Source organism: Mus musculus, chromosome 9, assembly GCF_000001635.26.
Source record: "Mus musculus strain C57BL/6J chromosome 9, GRCm38.p6 C57BL/6J".
In the NCBI taxonomy this organism is placed as follows: Eukaryota; Metazoa; Chordata; class Mammalia; order Rodentia; family Muridae; genus Mus; species Mus musculus.
Window position 1 is genome coordinate 15,411,981 of NC_000075.6, and position 18,397 is coordinate 15,430,377.

The following is an 18,397-nucleotide window of genomic DNA, read 5'->3' on the forward strand; positions in this document are numbered from 1 at the left end:
GACAAAAAAAAAAAAAAATTCTTACATAATGTAAGGATATTAGCTATATCTAGAGGCAAAACTTTCCAATGATCACAAGCTCACTAGAAGCAAACCCTTTACAATTAACAGGATGCAAAGGAAAAAGAAAACCTTCAAAATCTATAATAATTCTATATGGAGTAGGCAAGCCCAATTGTAATGCCTCTATAAGTTCTACAGCCTCACAGACCTTTCATAAATCTTAAATTTAAACTTTATTTTGAACAACACCTGGATAGATCTGAAATAATGTTGTTTTAGCTTAAAAAAATAATTCCCCGAAGGCAAGGAGAGGCAAGGCCTGCAATACCTTCCCTAGGCAGGGTTTGTAAAACAAAAGAAAACCCTCTGAGCTTTGCATTAACTCAAATGCAAATATTTCTTAATCTGAGCATATTGCCTGAGTCCTGATCCAAAGGTATTTCTGCAGTGAGGACATATTCCAGGAGAGCAATTCTACTGTCTGTCTGCCTCTAATTTTTGGACAGTCTTTCTTAAGATGACTTATACTTAAAACATTCCTTATAACCTTAGTGCTGTGAAAGCATTGCTTGTACTGTAGTCCCCTGCAAGGCAGCAACCATAGCCAAACTGATTGTATAAGGGTTCAATTTCTGCACAAAGAGGAATATATCTACATAACTATGTCTTTGTTTTATATGGCTAGATGACCAATGTGAGCTGCATTAGCACTCTCATAAGATGATTACTCTTGTAATCATCCTAATTAACAATATATGGGTGAGTTAAAAAATCTTAAGCTTGCGATCAGACTGCAAACTGCAGTCAATGCAACAATGGCAATTTAACCATAATTTTTAAGTTTCTTTTGCAATACTAGAGCATAACCATAACTTTGGAATGCAAAACCCAATTTTAAACAATTTATTCTCTTTAAAATCAATATTAGAAACATCACTTTCACATTATGAAGTTTGGCTGCCAATTCGTATATATGAATGCATGACAGTGCAACTTTTAATGCTTCATTAAAGAGACATTGTTTTAAATCTTATCCCTTGTAAGTCTAGTTTCTACGATAAGAATTGCATAAAATATTATCCCAATTTAGAAGTATCCTTAGAGGCCTAGTTTTCTGAACTGGTTCATTCCACATGCTGTTGTTTAAAATGACTCCAACTCTGAGTTACCAGTTTTAAGCTAACTTTCTTGTTACCAATGTTACACCTTTTTAATCATACCCAATAACTTTTAAACTAATATTCTATGACCAAGACATGCAGAGCATATTTATACCTTTCAGACCAGCCAGAAACCAAATGAAGAGGCTATATGAATCTTATAAATTTAGACCAAAGAATTTTTATTTTATAGGAATAATTTCAAGATAAAAAGCACTCTGTCATTTGCTGAACCCAAAAATCACAATTGCAGAGATTTTTCTAGGAAAAAACTATCAGCTTGTTTGCCTTAGAACTAAGATGCTGAAGACTCCTTTTAAAAGCAGCTTTTCAGCAGGGCCTCTCCTGCTGTGCTTGACTCCTGGATAAGGCGTGGGGCAACTTTAATCAGCCTCTACTGTGTAAACTGAGACTGAATCAAGAGATGGATAGCCAGCAGATAAAGTTTTAACCTTTTTTTTTTCAACATGAAACAAAGAACAATAGTCATTCAGACAACAAAACAAAAACAGACATGAATTGACATGTGAACAGATTGGTGCACCAAAAACAGACAATAGAGAGAGGGTAGAGAACTTGATGTAACCAGAACTAAGGATGTCTCTTGTAGGGGCCAGAGAGAAAGCAGGATGTCTCCAGATTTCCCTCTGTCCCTGGGAGAGCTCTGAAATCCATTTTCCTTCTCTCTTGAGCTCTCTCTCTCTCATGTCAGTTGATTGGTATATCTAGCATCTCCCCCCCACCTTTTTTTTTTTTTGTATTTTACTTATTTTATTTTATTTTATTTTATTTTATTTTATTTTATTTTATTTATTAATCCCTACTTTTCCTGCCTGATGCAGTTCTTGACTATGGACAAATGCCTGTTTAGAATTTTCCAATCACATTTTCCACTGTCAACCCCTACCTGATATCAATGCTGGGCTAATGCTGACTCAGTCTAGCCTGTATCCTTTTTGCACCCTTGCCTTCAAAAGATGACATTTGTAGCACTATCATTAATGCTGTTGCTTACCGTGCAGTGATACATCTTCTGTTTTCTGGGGAACCCCACCAAGACAGTGCACCCTGTTCTTCTTTCTGCTTTCAGGCCACTCCTTGGGTGCCATCTGTAGCTGCCTACAGTTGCCTGCAGCCACAGGTTACTGGGTTCCTAAAAGGAAAGATGGGGTTTTGGATGGGAAAGGTTGCGAGAGAATAATGAACCAAGACAAAGTATTTTGATCAAGGCCAATGTTTAAGTAATATGAGTCTGAGCTTATAAAGGGGGATGACCCATCCCCCACCACACCAGGATCTCGTTGCTTTGTGAGGAGTGCTGTTTGTCAGGATAGTGTTAGAACAGGTTCAGCCTCTCAGCACGTGGCATCTTGGAGGAAAGCTGCAGATGTGGCAGGATAATAGACTTTACCTAGGTTGGAAAACTCTACCCTAGGTGGGCTAACAAGTGTGGCAAGCCAGGTCTGAGCAGCCTGCTCAAGGCTGGGGGAAGGGCACAGAAAAGGGTTTTCATTTGAGTCCCGCTGATGCAATGACTAAATTGTACTTTTGATTGATCATCCTTTCCAAGCAAAGACACTAACAACTGCTCCCAACTACATCTCTGAGAGAACTTGACACCTGTGGCAGCATGCAAATCTCCTTCTGGGGGGAATGGGAGGGAGGAGGCTTTGCCCAGAGCCGAGAACAAGGCCTTGACAAGTCTATTTTCTCAAAACAATGTTTTGTTTGCCCTTTAAAGTTAATGAATTGTGTGATCTAATAATAACTAATTGTATCTTCCCTCTGTCATAAAGCTCTTAAAGCATTTCACAACCAATTAGCTAAGGAGCATCATTATTGGGGCATTCTGAAACATGACTGACTATTAAGAGCTGGTGCAGAGGAGTCTCACTGGTGAGCAGTCTGGGGTGAAGGTGGGAGGGTGAGGGAATGGTCATGCCAAGCAAGTAGGCTTTGAATCCAGAAAGGAATGCTCAATGTCTCACCAGATTGCTGGGACCTAGCTTCTGATTCCTCATTACTTATGCACTATCCATTCAGTCCAGAGCTGCTGTGGAGACTGCTGCTTCGACATTCCCAGGGTGCATTGGTGCATTGCTGCTGTTGTTAAGTTAAACATGCGTACCCTTCCAAAGCAAAGTTCAATACTGAATAATTATCTAATATATTCGGTTGGTATAGGCTAGCAAACTGGGTGATTTAAGGCATAATGAATTTTGGGTTAAAGTCATGTTAGAAACCATTCTGAACTTGTGGGTTAGACATAAGCATTCAAATGCCAGTGACTGCTACTGTCACCCTCAAAATATAATCAAAGTCCTTTATAATTATTTGCTAATAGCACCAGGGAGCAAAAAGTAGTGAAATAATGTGGCATGGTTTTCTCAGCATTTTAAAACATGCACTTTGCCTGTGATATTTTTAGTTGACACGGTGTGGATATGCTCATTCAAAGCAAATGCAAGTAAGCTGCATTTAAATAGTTTGTCATGCCTTCTCAAAAAAGGATTTCAAGGTAGCCTTAAAAGTCCATTACAACTTACTTGATTATCTAGAGGCTCTTAACCTGATTAGAAATGAAATCCTCTGTCTTGTTTGGTAATTTGCATCAGGAAAGGCAGCAGGAGGCTGGGATGCACTATGAAATCAGACTGAGATGCACTGATAACTCTCTCTGTCAGGTAGTCCCACCCTCAAGTGACAAGAGTAACTTGTTACTAGTCACTATCAATAGGATATGCTCAATAATGTCTCCCACAAAGGTGTCCTTGTCCTAATTCTTGAAGCCCATTAATATCACCCTATGTAGCCCCAAACTACTTTGTGGTTGAGATTAAATTAAGTGCCTCAAGAGAGGGAGAATATTATGAATCCTTCAGGTAAGCATTAAATGGATTGTCCCATATACTGAAGAGAAGAATGTAGAAGATGGAGATTTGACCCAGACAGAAGAGTGGACAAAGTAACCAAGGAAGCAGATACAGAGGATGAAGACACAAGTCATGGAAATCAACAGAAACAGAATCAAGAGATGTGGAATGGATTCTCCTTGGAGCCCTTGATGTGTTTCCAGCCTTGCTAGCACATGAGAGAGTAAATTTCTCTCATATTAAAACATGAATTCATGGTAATTTGGTATAGTGGCCATGGGAAGTTCAAGTCAAGGCTGAAGTCAAGGATCCAAGGTTTGGTGATTTGAATATACTTGGCCCAGGGGGTGGCACTTTTAGAAGGTGTGGCCTTGTTGGAAGAAGTGTGTGTGTCACTGTGGGAATGGGCTTTGAGACCCTCCTCCTAGCTGCCTGGAAGATAGTAATCTTCTCCTGTTTGCCTTTGGAACAAGATGTAGAACTCTCAACTCTTCCAGAACTATGCTTGCCATGATGATAATAGACTGAATCTCAGAACCAATAAGCCAGCCCCAATGAAATGTTGTCCTTTAAAAGAGTTGCCTTGGTCATGGTATCTCTTTACAGCAATAGAAACCCTAAGACACAAGGTGACCCTGATGGCTACTCTTGACTGGCAACTTAACTATTTCTGTAATCAACTAAAACTTAAGCATCTGGTCACATGTGTGATGGATTTTCTTGATTGGATCATTTGAGGGACGACCCATCCTAACCCTAACCTACACCATTTGGTGTAGTTTACATAAAGGAATATGGAAGAAGGAAGCTTTTGCTTTTGCCTGCTTTCCTAACTCTTGCCTGCAAGCTCATCTGTCCTGTTACTGAGGCATCCTTTCATTAGTGTTAAAACCTACTTATTTGGGATTCCAACGTAGACTGAAGAATAGAAGTTCTCTGGGACTCTATTACCAGATTGGAACTGATGAGATTTCAAGTCTTGTAGACAAAATAACTATTAGATCACTGGTCTTCTGTCAGGAGTCAGCTGTTTAGGATTACCCTGACCACAGACTATATGCCATTCTAATAATAAATTTTCCATTTGCTGTCTGAATATATATGGATATGATATATAATATACATGAATATATATATTCATTCCATATTCATTCTATCTGTTCTGTTCCTCAGAGAACCCTGACTAATATAGTGATCCATACCCATAAGTGAAAGGATACTGGAAACCACCAGAGGTTAGAGTTTTGGGTTATATCCCGGTGACAGAGTGTACATTTGCTTTAACGGTGCTATGGTACTACCCTAGCACGTGATGCTACCTCATTTAACTTTAACTGTCAACTTGACAAAGTTTAGAGTCACCTGAGAGGAGATTCTCAACTGAGAAGTTGCTAAGATTAGATTGGCCTGTGGGCATGTTTGTGGGAGATTGTCTTCCTTGTTAACTGAGTGGGATGACCCAAGGCAATGTGGGCAGTACCATTTCCTGGGCAGTGGTCTTGGACCATATGGGAAAGCTAGCTAAGCATGAGTCTCTGGATAGACTGTCAAGCAATGCTTCTCGGTGGTTTCTGCTGTATTTCCTTAGCTGTGAATGCATTCTCTGGTTGTAGTTAATGCTGTATGGAATACCAAGCAGTTCTGCCTTTAGGCCAATATTTTGAGTTCCTATTCTGGCTCCCCTCAATGGTAGATTGTGACCTGGAAGTATTAGTGAAATCAACCCTTTTCTCCTCCAAGGTTCTTTTTAGTGTTTTATTGCTGCAGAAGAATGAAACTAGAACAAATGAAGATGGTCTCCGGGGACATGCATTGCTTTCTCTCTGTTATCTGGTAGATTTTCATTTTGAGACTTTATAGTCTCTGTTTTACTTACTCTATTTTTGGCAGAAGACTTGCTACAGGTTGAATTCTCAATTTTCACAGCAGGTTGTATGTATGGCTTGAATATGAAATATATCCCAGCTAATTCTGTTATTTTGGGAGATTGTGGAATCTTTAGGGGATGGGATCTGGCTGGTGAGAACAGGTTTCTAAGGGTGGGTCTTGAAACTTGTACCTATTTCTGATTCCAGTCTAGCACTTTCTATTTCCTGATTGACTATGAATAAGTCATACCCCACCATGTATTCCCTTCTATGATGAACTGACAGCTCTCTAAAACCATGAGCCAACCTTTCCTCCCTTAAGTTGCTTCTGTCAGGTTTTCTATCATGCGGAATATTGGTACTAAGAAATGGGATGTTGCTGTGATAAACCTGGCTGTGTGGTTTTTAGACCTTTGAAACTGGTTTGTAGAGGAAGCAGATGGAGCTGTTGTCTAGTCTGTTGGGAGTTCCAAAGATAAGAATTCACATAGAAATGACAACAGTAAAGACTGTACATATGTGATTTCAGATCAGAACAAGGACTTCACTGACAACTGGGTTGGAGGCCATTAATGTTATATTCTGGCAGAGAAAGTGGCTACAATCTGTCCATGTCCCAAAAATTTTAGTAAGGCTGAATTAAGTTAATTCATTAAATTATTTATTCATTAATTAAATGAATTTGACAGAGGAGATTGTAAGGTGACATAATGCTCAGTTTGTGGCATGGTTATTTCTGGCTGTGTTCAGTCTTTATAGTGATACTGAAGAGAGAACAAAATGATGTAGAAAATGTGTACTTTGACTGAAGACAAGAATGGTGTGGCTAAATCACTGTTGAGGTTTTGTCTTTTACTGTTTATTGTAATGCTAATTGCTGGCCTCTAAGATTGGGAGTCTGCATGTAGCCTGAGGAACTCTGCCTCCAGTTAATTCTGATAGGCAAATAAAGATGCCAGCAGCCAACAGCTGGGGAGAAGAGACATAGACAGGGTTTAGAGATCCTGGGTTTGAGACCATGAGGAGGAAGGAAGAAAGGTGAGAGCCACCATGAGATTGAAAAGCAAGGAGAGGAGAAAGGAGAACCATTATGAGCTAGGGGCCTAGGGAACATGTCCCAGAGTGCTACCTAATTGGAGTTAAGAGCAACCCAGATGAAACACAGTAAGTAATAACTTGGGATATGGATAGGAAGTAGATTCTAACAGCATGGAGGGTAGGCAGCTGCCTAGCTATTGTGCTGCCTAAGGCATATTTAAAAATAAATTCTCTCTCTCTCTGTGTGTGTGTGTGTGTGTGTGTGTGTGTGTGTGTGTGTGTGTTTCATCAAGCAACATAAACGGTCAAAGGCCGGCAGGAACTCTTGCCAGAATATTTTAAAAATATTTTTCTACAACAAATCATCTATAGTCATTAAAAAGATTAGCACCATTAAAGATAAATTGTATCCCTTGGATTGGACCTTGAGGACAAGATTGCAATATCAAAGGCTCTAGGTGTAAAAGGAAAGCAGATTTGGAGGATTGTGCTGCCATAAGTGTGCCCTAGTTGAACAGGGCCACCCAGGGGGATACTTTTCAGTAACATAGACACTCAGAAGCAACTACAACTGTGGTCCAACTGTACCCACCTACACCTCACATTTCTAGCAGATTTTGGCATTGTCTATGAACTGCTGGCTTGTAGATGTAAAGAATATAAGAGCTACAGAGTCATGGAGGCTAGCTAGCACCATGTTTACAGAAGAAAATGCTGGTGAGCCCAGATAAGCTGTACCAAAGGCTTCCTGTATGAAGCTCTTGAGTTAGATATGGATGAAGTTGTGATCATGATTCCTAAGTTACAACAAGACCCCAAAATGTTGGAGAGGCCAGGAAGTTGGATGGCCTACTAAGGAGAACTGCAGGTATTGAATGGAGCTATCTAGGAGAAAGGACATGTGTGTGGCAGATGGCATGGATGCGGGGACGAGTAGGGCTGCCTGAGCCCTTCAGATCACAGGTGATGTTACCATTTGCCCCAGAGCTATTTAGTGTTTGGAGTTCTGAGTTTTGGTCTTGCTTTGGTAGAATATTTCCTTGTTGTCTTAGTCAGGGTTTTATTGTTGTGAAGAGATATCAAGACCCAGGCAACTCTTACAAGAGAAAACATTTAACTGGGACTTGCTTACAGTTTTAGAGATTTAGTTCATTATCACAGTGAGAGCATGGTGACACACAGGCAGACATGGTGGTGGAGAAGTAGCTGAGAGTTCTACATCTGGATCCACAGGTAGCAGAAAGAAAGAGACTCTGGGCATGGCTTGGGATTTTAAAACCTGAAAGCCCATTCCCTAACTCACTTCCTTCAATAAGGCCACACCTCTTAACCCTTCTCAAGTAAAGCCACTCCCTGGTATCTAAGCGTGCAAATCTATGAGACTAGAAGGGGGTGGTGGTGGCAGGGGGGGGTCATTCTTACTCAAACCACCACACTGAACCCACCCTCACTTTTAGAGCAAGAACATGAGAATGTTTGTGGGGTACCACTGTATGTTACAATTGCATAAGTTTCTGTTTGATATTACAGGGGTTTACAACCGGGAGTTTGCTGTCAGTCTCTGAGAAACTTTTGAGTTTGGACTTTTTCAAAAGTCAGTGTTAGAACTATTGAAACTATATGGAAACTATATGGACTCTTGACGTTAGCCTGGGTACATTTTGCATTATAAGACGACCAAGCAGAAGCATGTTCTGGTTTGAATATGGAATGCTCTCCCACAGACTTGTGTGACTGAATATAAAGCGACACAGGGAGCCTGCCTCTGCGCTTCCCTGCTGTGTGGGGCTAAAGTTTACACTCCTTCCCTCTTTCTTCATAGGTGCCTCTGGCCTTTGGAGAGGGCCCAGACTGGTGCTGGATTATTGCAATTCCCCTTTCTTGACAGCGCTCCTCTCACTTCCGAGGGAGGGCAGATGCCAGCCTTGGGAACAGTAAGAAATCACCATATCAAAGCCTCCATGTTGCCAACACTCCCTTTGATTGATAACCAGCATTTCCCCAGTGCAGATGGCTCCTGCCTTGAAGGAAGCAGAGACCTATATCCTTAAAATAATAGAAATATTAGAAAGCTCACTCTCGGAATATGGGAGAAGGGCAATTAAGTGTTCCCAGGCAGCTGAGACCAGGTTGTAAAAATACACCAGATTCTGATAACATAATGAGTTATTTTTCCCAGGTCAGGAAGGTCCCTCTCCAGCTGCACGGTTCTGCCCCGCTGCCTGAACAAACGTTATCAGGTTTGAAGGATGAACTCCCATTATCACCTCCCTAGTCAGGTAACCCCAAAGTTCGAGGATCCTAGCTTAATACATATACACATATATACTGCAAGCCCCTAGACATGGGCATCACATTCCTAACCTGAGCTGTGGAGAAGGCTTGCGATCCGAATCTGACTCCTGTAATAAAGGCGTGTAATAAAGGCTCTCTTTGTTTTTACATTGGACTTGCAATTCCTGGCGTTCTTCTGGGGTTCCTGAGAACTGGGCACAAAAAATACTGTTCTTGGAGTGATGTGTGTGTGACATTTGGGATGTGGAGGCCTCTAACGTGAGCCTTGGTGGTTTTTTCTGCCTTTGGCTGCAGTCTAGCTCTTTCTGCTTCCTGATTGGCCATGATAGATGGATGAGCTTCTGCCCCATCCTGCGATTGCCATGGACACTATGTGAGATCCAAAAGAAGCCTTTTCCTCCCTATTTCTTCTGTCATAGCAATGCAAACCAACTAACGCAAAGCAGCCTGTGGACATCTCCGTGAAACCCAGCTTCTCTCTGGCCAGTTCTTTCTAGTGAAAATGAAGTGTGGTGTTGGGTTGTAGGTGTTCTTGTCTAGAGTGGGCATCTTCACAAGCTGGGCTCTGAAGTGGAAGCTGTGGGTCTCCTGGACAAGGGAGCCTGCAGGATGGTACCGAAGAGTTCCCTGGCTGTGTGGACTTTGGGTATTAAGTAACCTGTCTACTTTGAGGGCTCTAACTTCTGACAAGAGGCTTCGGGGAGGGGGGCCTTTATGTCACTCACTACGGGGGCTGGAGGGAATCTGGCTGAACAGAAGGAATACTGCTGAGGACAAAACGGCTCAATCAAGCAAAAGTGATTCCAGGCCTGACGCCAGTCTAATATCAGCCACCAGGTTCTCATTATCTGCTTTGAACCTCAGTAGGCCTTGCCTACCTTTGATAGTGCTCGCATAGGGCTCTGGCTAGAAGATTAAAGCAGCTTTCTGGCTCGTTAGGAAGAAATCATGTGGAAGTGGGTCTCACAGCCAGAGACAGTCGCCTCTGAAAGACGCCACTCTGCGACCAGATTATTTCCCTGCTCTGGAGTATAGAAACGCTGCTGATTAATTCTTTCCATTAGGACCAACATTTCCTGCTACTCTGGGGTTTATGATTGAAACAATACGTGCTGATTACTATTGTGTCCTGTGTAATTTAGATGCTAAGTGCAAGAATGTGAAATGTAAGGTTTTGGGTTTTTTTAGTCCTGTGACTGCCGGTGAGAATGTACGTTAGAAACAGAGTTACAAACAATGAAACAGTAATTAAAGACCCATGGTTTTTCCTGGGACTAAAAGATCCCACTGTGCCAAGATTTTGATTGGCAGCATGTAATTAAAAGGTATTTCATATGGTTATAAAACAGAACCAGCAAGGAAAAGAAAACATAGAGAAACACTTTTATACAGGAAAACATTTTTAAAATTTTACTCATTGTGAATATGTGTAGAACACTCGATTAAGCATTTAAAATCAAATGCCTAGGGTACACCAAAAGTGTTTTATAACAAATTTTTTCCTTTTGTTTACAATCAGCAATTGAATGTATACTGTATTTTTAAAAAATATAAATGTGTGTAAATTACTAGGAAAAGGGGAAAGTTCTGAGATCACAAAATGTTGATATTTTAGAAATTAAATCTCAGTGTGCTTGGATTTATCCCTTTTGCTATTGTATTCATTTACTATATTTTAAATTAATGTAAAAGTTTTTCAGAGCAACAAAAGGGTAAATAGGAGGTTGGAGGGGAATATCATTAATATACAGCATCTGCTTGTATGAATATATTTATAGGGGATATAGTTAATGTATAGCATATGCTTGTATGAATATATTTACAGGGGGATATAGTTAATGTACAGTATATGCCTGTGTGAATATATCTACAAGTTTTTCATGTTGGTCTTGTTTTAGATAAATTATACTTCATCCATAAATTTTAATGGCTAGCCAATTTGAATGTGCCCTGCAGTGGGGAGGTATCTGTGTGGGAAGGGTGACAGAGGATGCTTCCTCCTGCCCCAGAAGCGGCTTTCACTGAGTGACATCTGCAAAAGTGCCCCCCAAAAAACAAAAAACAAAATAAAGCCAGGCGTGGTGGCGCACACCTTTCATCCCAGCACTCGGGAGGCAGAGGCTGATTTCTGAGTTCAAGGCCAGCCTGGTCTACAAAATGAGTTCCAGGACAGCCAGGGCTATACAGAGAAACCCTGTCTTGAAAAACCACAAAAAAAAAAAAAAAAAAAAAAAAGAAAGAAAAAAGTGCCCTCTTTTCAATGTCCCTAAGCAGTCACTAAAGTGAAGAGAAAATTGTTTTAAAGGCAGGAAAAAAAAATTAAGTGGACTTAATGCCTTATGGTAGGATTAGTGACATCTGTAGTCTTGGCTACTCAGGAATTTGAGGCAGGAGACTTGCTTGAGCCAAGTAGTTTGAGGTCATCCTGGGCAACTTAACAAGACTCTGTCTCCTTTTTGTCTTTTAAATTTATTTTTCTTTCCATTTATTTTTTTTGAAAGGCAAGACAAACTTTTACTTTACAAATAACACGTAACAAGCTGAGTCCTAGCATCTAGTGGTTGGCATTAGGATGCCCTAACTGCGGCCTGAACAAGCATACTCACTATCCTAAATTAGCCAGGGTGGAGTGCTCTAGGCTGACTGCTTCTTCATAAGACTTACAAACAGCTCTTTACTACTCTTCCATAGAGAAGGCCCCTGACCTGTAAGAAAGGAGAAGGGAACAATTTACTCCCTTTCTTTCTTCAAAGAATTGTTTTCTACTAGATTAATAAAAGTCAATGCTGAGACCTGTTACTTGCAGTAACACACAGGAAAACAGGTGACCAATCCTTAAAGACACACAAGGTAAGAAGATGAATCATCAGGTATGCAGTAACTCTGTACAAAAAACTAGATTTGATACTCTCAAAAAGTGAAGGGACCTACAACAGCATGGAGAAGTAATTTAAGGTCTTCTAGAGCAGAGCCCAAGCTCTGTGCAGGTTTCTTATTCTATGGGGGCAGACCCCGTGCCAACCCACAGAGCAGGTGCTTCTGCCTCCTATCCATTTATGCGATAGTTTTCATAGATTTCTGGCCGGATGTCACACACGAGGCCAAGAGATTACCCAGGAACTTCATCCCTGATCTGCTCAAAGTAGCTCTGGAGGACGGCCATCTTCTCCGGGGTCTCCTCCATCTCGCTGCTCCAGCTGCCATGTTGACCCCAGAGCCGCAGCTTCCTTGGCCTGGAACTCCTTTTCCCTCTGCAAGGGGCACTGTTCAACCTCAGCCTGAGCTGCTGCTTCGGCCTGCTTCAGCCTCCGTGCTTTTGCTTGCGGGCCTCGGACATCTCAGCCACCAGCTTCTCTGCCTGCAGCAGCTGTTGGATGCCCTGCATCTGACTTGCTATCTCTGTGTGGCCTCTCTGCAGAGGGAATGACCAAGTCACAGCTCAAATACACGCAGAAGCCCCTCGGATCACCCTACCCACCATCTAGAATCTGTTTTTGTTTTTGGTTTTTTAATTTATAAGAATTTATCTGTGTATACACCTTACAGTAGTTTATAAGTTTATAGTGTAAGTTTTGATTTTGCTGGAAAAACCATCCTCAATGCTCAAGACAGAGGCTTCCTGATGGTCCATATCTCAGAATTATATTGAATTCTCTGCACCTGCCGTTCTTTGCCCCATATGTGGGTGTTTCTTGTGCTGTGTCCATATCATTCTGTCCTGTCTATCCATTGTCTGGGTCGTGCCCTGCTCCGCCCCTCCCCCAGTCCTGCCCATCCATTGTCTGGGTCGTGCCCTGCTCTGCCCCCTCCCCCAGTCCTGCCCATCTGCCCCAACCATTGAAATGTGCTGCTATCAGTCTACCTCACAACTGAGTGCTCACTATAGTGGACTAATAATTATTCACGCACAGCCCAACACTTTCTTCTCTGCTTCTTTTAAAACTTAAGATATGGGGCTTGGCTGACAATCACCATCATTAATTCTTCCCAAAGAGAAATGCAGCCTTTAAAATTCCAGGTTGTGAGCATTTGGCAGTAAAAACAGTGGCTAGCCAACTGATTCATAGCCAACTGTCTCCATCCCCACCTTTCTTGCACTGCTCTGAAAACTAGAAAAAGGAGAAAGACCTCCCCCACCCTACCCCACCCACATGGATGCCCCAGCAGTTTGGGTCACGTTCCCAGACCAACTATGATGGCAGCTCAGGTTATTGTCTCCGAGGGCCCCACCATCTCCTTCAACGTTAGCAAGAAACTGTTGTCTCCTTCAGCAATCCAGCACCCTGAAGGAGGGGGGCCTTGGGACAAAGAAAGGATAAGTTTCTGGGGGTGCTGGATCCACCTGTGGGGGCATTGATTTCAATAAACACAGGGATTACATAACACAGGAGGAAAAGAAGGCAAGTCAAAGAAAGAAGTGAGAGATGATCCATCACAGACCCTTCAGCTCTTTTCTAGACCAGGCCACCTCAACACTCCCTGCCTTCCTACCATCCCCTCAGCTCTCTGTGGCCAGAGTTGACAAGGAGACTTCTGTGGCTCACAGCCTCCTCTGCTTTGTAGATGCAAGGTCAGCTCTCTGTGACATGCAGGCTCAAGACAACCTTGAATTATAACTTTATTTTTTATCTGGCTTCTTTCTGCCTTGTGACTGCTGGCACATAACCTACATAACACCTCTTTCTCCTGCCAACACGTATAAGAGCAAGAAAGCCCTTTTGTTCTTTGGAACTGAAGGCTCTCCTGCTCTAACACTCCATTATGCTGCAACTCTGAGAATATTCCAGAACTCAAGGGAATTGAAGGCTCTTTCCTTTCAGGTGCCCCACCATGCTATCTAATACAGCCCTCTCTGATGTGAAGAGTGTGACAAAGCTCCCCCCTACTAAATCTAATCCTGCTAATATAGCTTGTCTAAGGGACAGTTGGCTCCAGTAACCTTCTGACAACCCTACTATCTTATAAGCTAAAACAGGATGAAGGGAGGAAGAGAGGAAGTGAGGGATAATTCTAGGAAAACAAAATAAAACCAAACCAAACCAAACCAAACCAAACCAAACCAAACCAAACCTTGTTCTTGTGATTTCTGTTTACCATGCACATGCCTAGCAATCCTGGAGGCTAGGAGAGGGCACAGGATTTGCAACTGGAGTTATAGCTGGTTGTAAAGCTGCCATGTGGGTGCTGGGAGCCGAACCTGGGTTGTCTGGAAGAACATCCAGTATTATTAACTGCTGACCCATCACTCTGACCCCATCATTTTGAAAATGAATTGATTAACAATTTATTAGCAGTTCAGTGTTATATTTTAAAGCTAGTAAAGTATTAGCACTTAAAGCAACACTGTTTAATCATAGAAGTAATCTAGAATATTGCTTCACCGATACTCTAATATCTAACTCTGATAATAAGGCAAAACTCAGTGGGAAACTGAAAACACTGTCTTCAATTGGTTGGCATATTTTGTAGCATTCATGGTGGGGAAGTAACACTCTTGCCCTGAGTTCTAGAGGAGAGAAATGAAGACAGGTTTCACCAGCGACCCCAGGGCAGGACAGCAGCAGACAGGGCACTAAGACCCCAGTGTCCTGGGAGATCCCCACCTACTTTACTCTTTACTCTTTTACTCTTCAACTTACAGAATGTGAAAGCAAGAGCTACAGGTCACTTAAGCTTGGTTAAAATAGAACTTGATTGTTTTAAAAATAATATTTCAAGAATGGCTCCCCAAATCCCTTTATTCCTTCATCTCCAAGTCTCTGATAGGGTATTATCATTGGACCATTTGGGTTACTTCCTGCTTCATGAGCAATGGATATGTACACTGGTGAGAGTGCATGGACTTTTGGAAGAAGTTGTAGATAGGATGTCCCACTAGTCTTTGATACTTCAAGGTATAGATCTTATAAAGACAAGGACTTTATTGTGTGTACCTCAGTCGTCTTCAAAATTGGAAAAGTGGGGCTTTGGAAGCAGCTTAGTGGGTAAATTACTTGCTAAACAAGTATGACACCAGGGCATCCGTGTAAACATTGGATTGTTGTGATGGTCCCTTTGCAATCCCAGCTCTCAGAAGATGGACAGTAGTGGAGAGCATAAGCTTGAAGAGACAAAAAGCAGCCAGCACTCTCCTCAACACAATCACCAAGTTTAGCAGCCCCCAACCCCACGCCGTCAGCACTCCCTCCCACACAGTTGTCTCCTGTCCTTGGAGAAAGCAGATAATTAATGTCCTTGAAATGATAAGACCTCCCATCCTTAAGCTATGGGAAAGAGACAACCAAGCATTCCCAGTAGGTGATACGAGACTCTGGGGGACATGGGATATCGGCCATCTGCTAAAAAAGCACAGCTCTGTAAGACCAAAGTCATCTACTTCAGTTATATTCTGAAAGAAGGCCAGCAGTGGCTTTCCACAGCAAGAAAAGAGACTGTCATCAACATCCCTACCCTCCAGAGCCCACAACGGCTAAGAGAGTCCTTGGGGTCCATGGGCTTTTATAGATTATAGAATCTGGGCTTTGTTTGAAACCACCAAGGAAGCCACGGACTTTGGGCTCAGGAATACCAAAGGGCCTTTAAGAAAGTAAAACAGGAGCCAGCTCCATAACACCCAGAGGCAGCTCCACTCCCAGGCACTCCAACGTGCCCAGGATCAGAGGATCAGAGGTGAGGAGGACATAACATCTGTCCCCAACTCCAGGAGTAAATGGGATCGGTGGGACTCAGGCATGCAGGAACTCCACCAGACCAGTGGCACAGGTTCCTTCTGGTCTGTCTAGGCTGGAGCCCTGAGTAGACCATGGGCGCAAACTCTGCAGCCCTCCCACAACACCCAGAGGCAGCTCCACTCCCAGGCGCTCCAACACGCCCAGGATCTCAGGATCACAGGAGCTCAGACACACCCAGGATCTCAGGAAGATCAGACATAGCAATAGCAGGTAGCACTAGAGATAACCAGATGGTGGGAGGCAAGCATAAGAACATAAGCAACAGAAACCAAGGTTACTTGGCATCATCAGAACCCAATTCAACCACCATAGCAAGTCCTGGATACCCCAACACACTGGAAAAGCAAGATTCAGATACAAAATCACTTCTCATGATGATGATAGAGGACATTAAGAAGGACATAAATAACTCCCTTAAAGAAATACAGGAGAAGGCTGGAGAGATGGCTCAGTGGTTCAGAGCACTGACTGCTCTTTTAAAGGTCCTGAGTTCAAATCCCAGTAACCACATGGTGGCTCACAACCATCTGTAATGAGACCTGAGACACTCCCTCTTCTGGAGTGTCCAAAGACAGCTACCGTGTACTTACATGTAATAAATGAATTAATAATAATAAAAAAAAAGAAATACAGGAGAACACAGGTAAACAGCTAGAAGCCCTTAAACAGGTGTCTTAGTTAGGGTTTTACTGCTGTGAACAGACACCATGACCAAGGCAAGTCTTATAAAAAACAACATTTAATTGGGGCTGGCTTACAGGTTCAGAGGTTCAGTCCATTATCATCAAGGTAGGAGCATGGCAGTATCCAGGCAGGCATGGCACAGGAGGAGCTGAGAGTTCTATGTCTTTGTCCAAAGGCTGCTAGTGGAAGACTGACTTCCAGGCAACTAGGGTGAGGATCTTATACCCACACCCACAGTGACATACCCATCCCAACCAGGTCACACCTATTTCAACAAGGCCACACCTTCAGATGGTGCCACTCCCTGGTCCAAGGATATACAAACCATCACAACAGGAAACACAAAAATCTCTTAAAGAGTTACAGGAAAACACAATCAAACAGGTAAAGGAAAGAAACAAAACCATACAGATCTATAAATGAAACTAGAAACAATAAAGAAATCACAAAGGGAAACAATGCTGGAGTTAGAAAACCTAGGAAAGAGATCAGGAGTCATAGATGCAAGCATCACCAACAGAATACAAGAGATAGAAGAGAGAATCTCAGGTGCAGAAGACACCAAAGAAAACATTGATACAACGGTGAAAGAAAACACAAAAAGCAAAATGCTCCTAACCCAAAACACCCAGAAAATTCAGGACACAATGAGAAGGCCAAACCTGAGGATAATAGGTATAAAAGAGAGTGAAGGTTCCCAATTTAAAGGGCCAGTAAATATCTTCAACAAAATTATAGAAGAAAACTTCCCTAACCTAAAGAAAGAGATGCCCATGAACATACAAGAGTCCTACAGAACTCCAAATAGACTCGACCAGAAAAGAAATTTCTCCCGTCACATAATAATCAAAACACCAAATGCACTAAACAAAGAAAGAGTTTTAAAAGCAGTAAGGGGAAAAGGTCAAGTAACATATAAAGGCAGACCTACCAGAATTATACCAGACATCTCACCAGAGACTATGAAAGCCAGAAGATCCTGGGCAGATGTCATACAGACCCTAAGAGAACACAAATAGCCCAGGCTACTATACCCAGCAAATCTCTCAATCACCACAGACAGAGAAAACAAGATATTCCATGACAAAACAAAATTTACACAATATCTTTCCACACATTCAGCCCTACAAAGGATACTAGATGGAAAACACCAACATAAGGAGTGAAACTACACCCTAGAAGAAGCAAGAAAGTAATCTTTCAACAAACCCACACAAACATAATTCCACCTCTAACAAGAAAATTAACAGGAAGTAACAATCACTTTTCTTTAATATCTCTTAATGTGAAAATTAATATTACCAACATATCCTAATCGATTGAAATTGAAAAATATGAGGAATTAGAAATTTGTCGGCTGTCATCTTGTGGTCTCTCTAATTTGGTAATGGGAGAAATAGGTCCAATATTGTACAATCCATATATACTTTCTGCTTGTTTGTACATGACAGGGTCTTGCTGTGTTCCACATAATGGTCTTGAAATCATGCTACTCCTATCTCGGCCTCTCTATTAGTAGGATTGTTTATTTGATGTTTTTACACTATTCTATGGCTTTCAGAACAGCTTACATATTTCAGGATTGTTTACACAACCAAAAGAAATGTAGACAATTAATTTGGGAAGTGGCTTGTACAGAACAATAAAGAGTGAGACTGAAGGCTTTGCTAATATTTATAATTATTGTATCAATTTTGAAGAAGAGGACTTTATAAGTTACTTATTCTGAGATGAATGCTTTTCAA

General features: G+C 41.8%; 1 pseudogene; it reads right to left on the reverse strand.

Annotated features, from left to right (window-relative positions):
- Window positions 11,726–12,728, reverse strand: Gm2517 (predicted gene 2517; annotated as a pseudogene).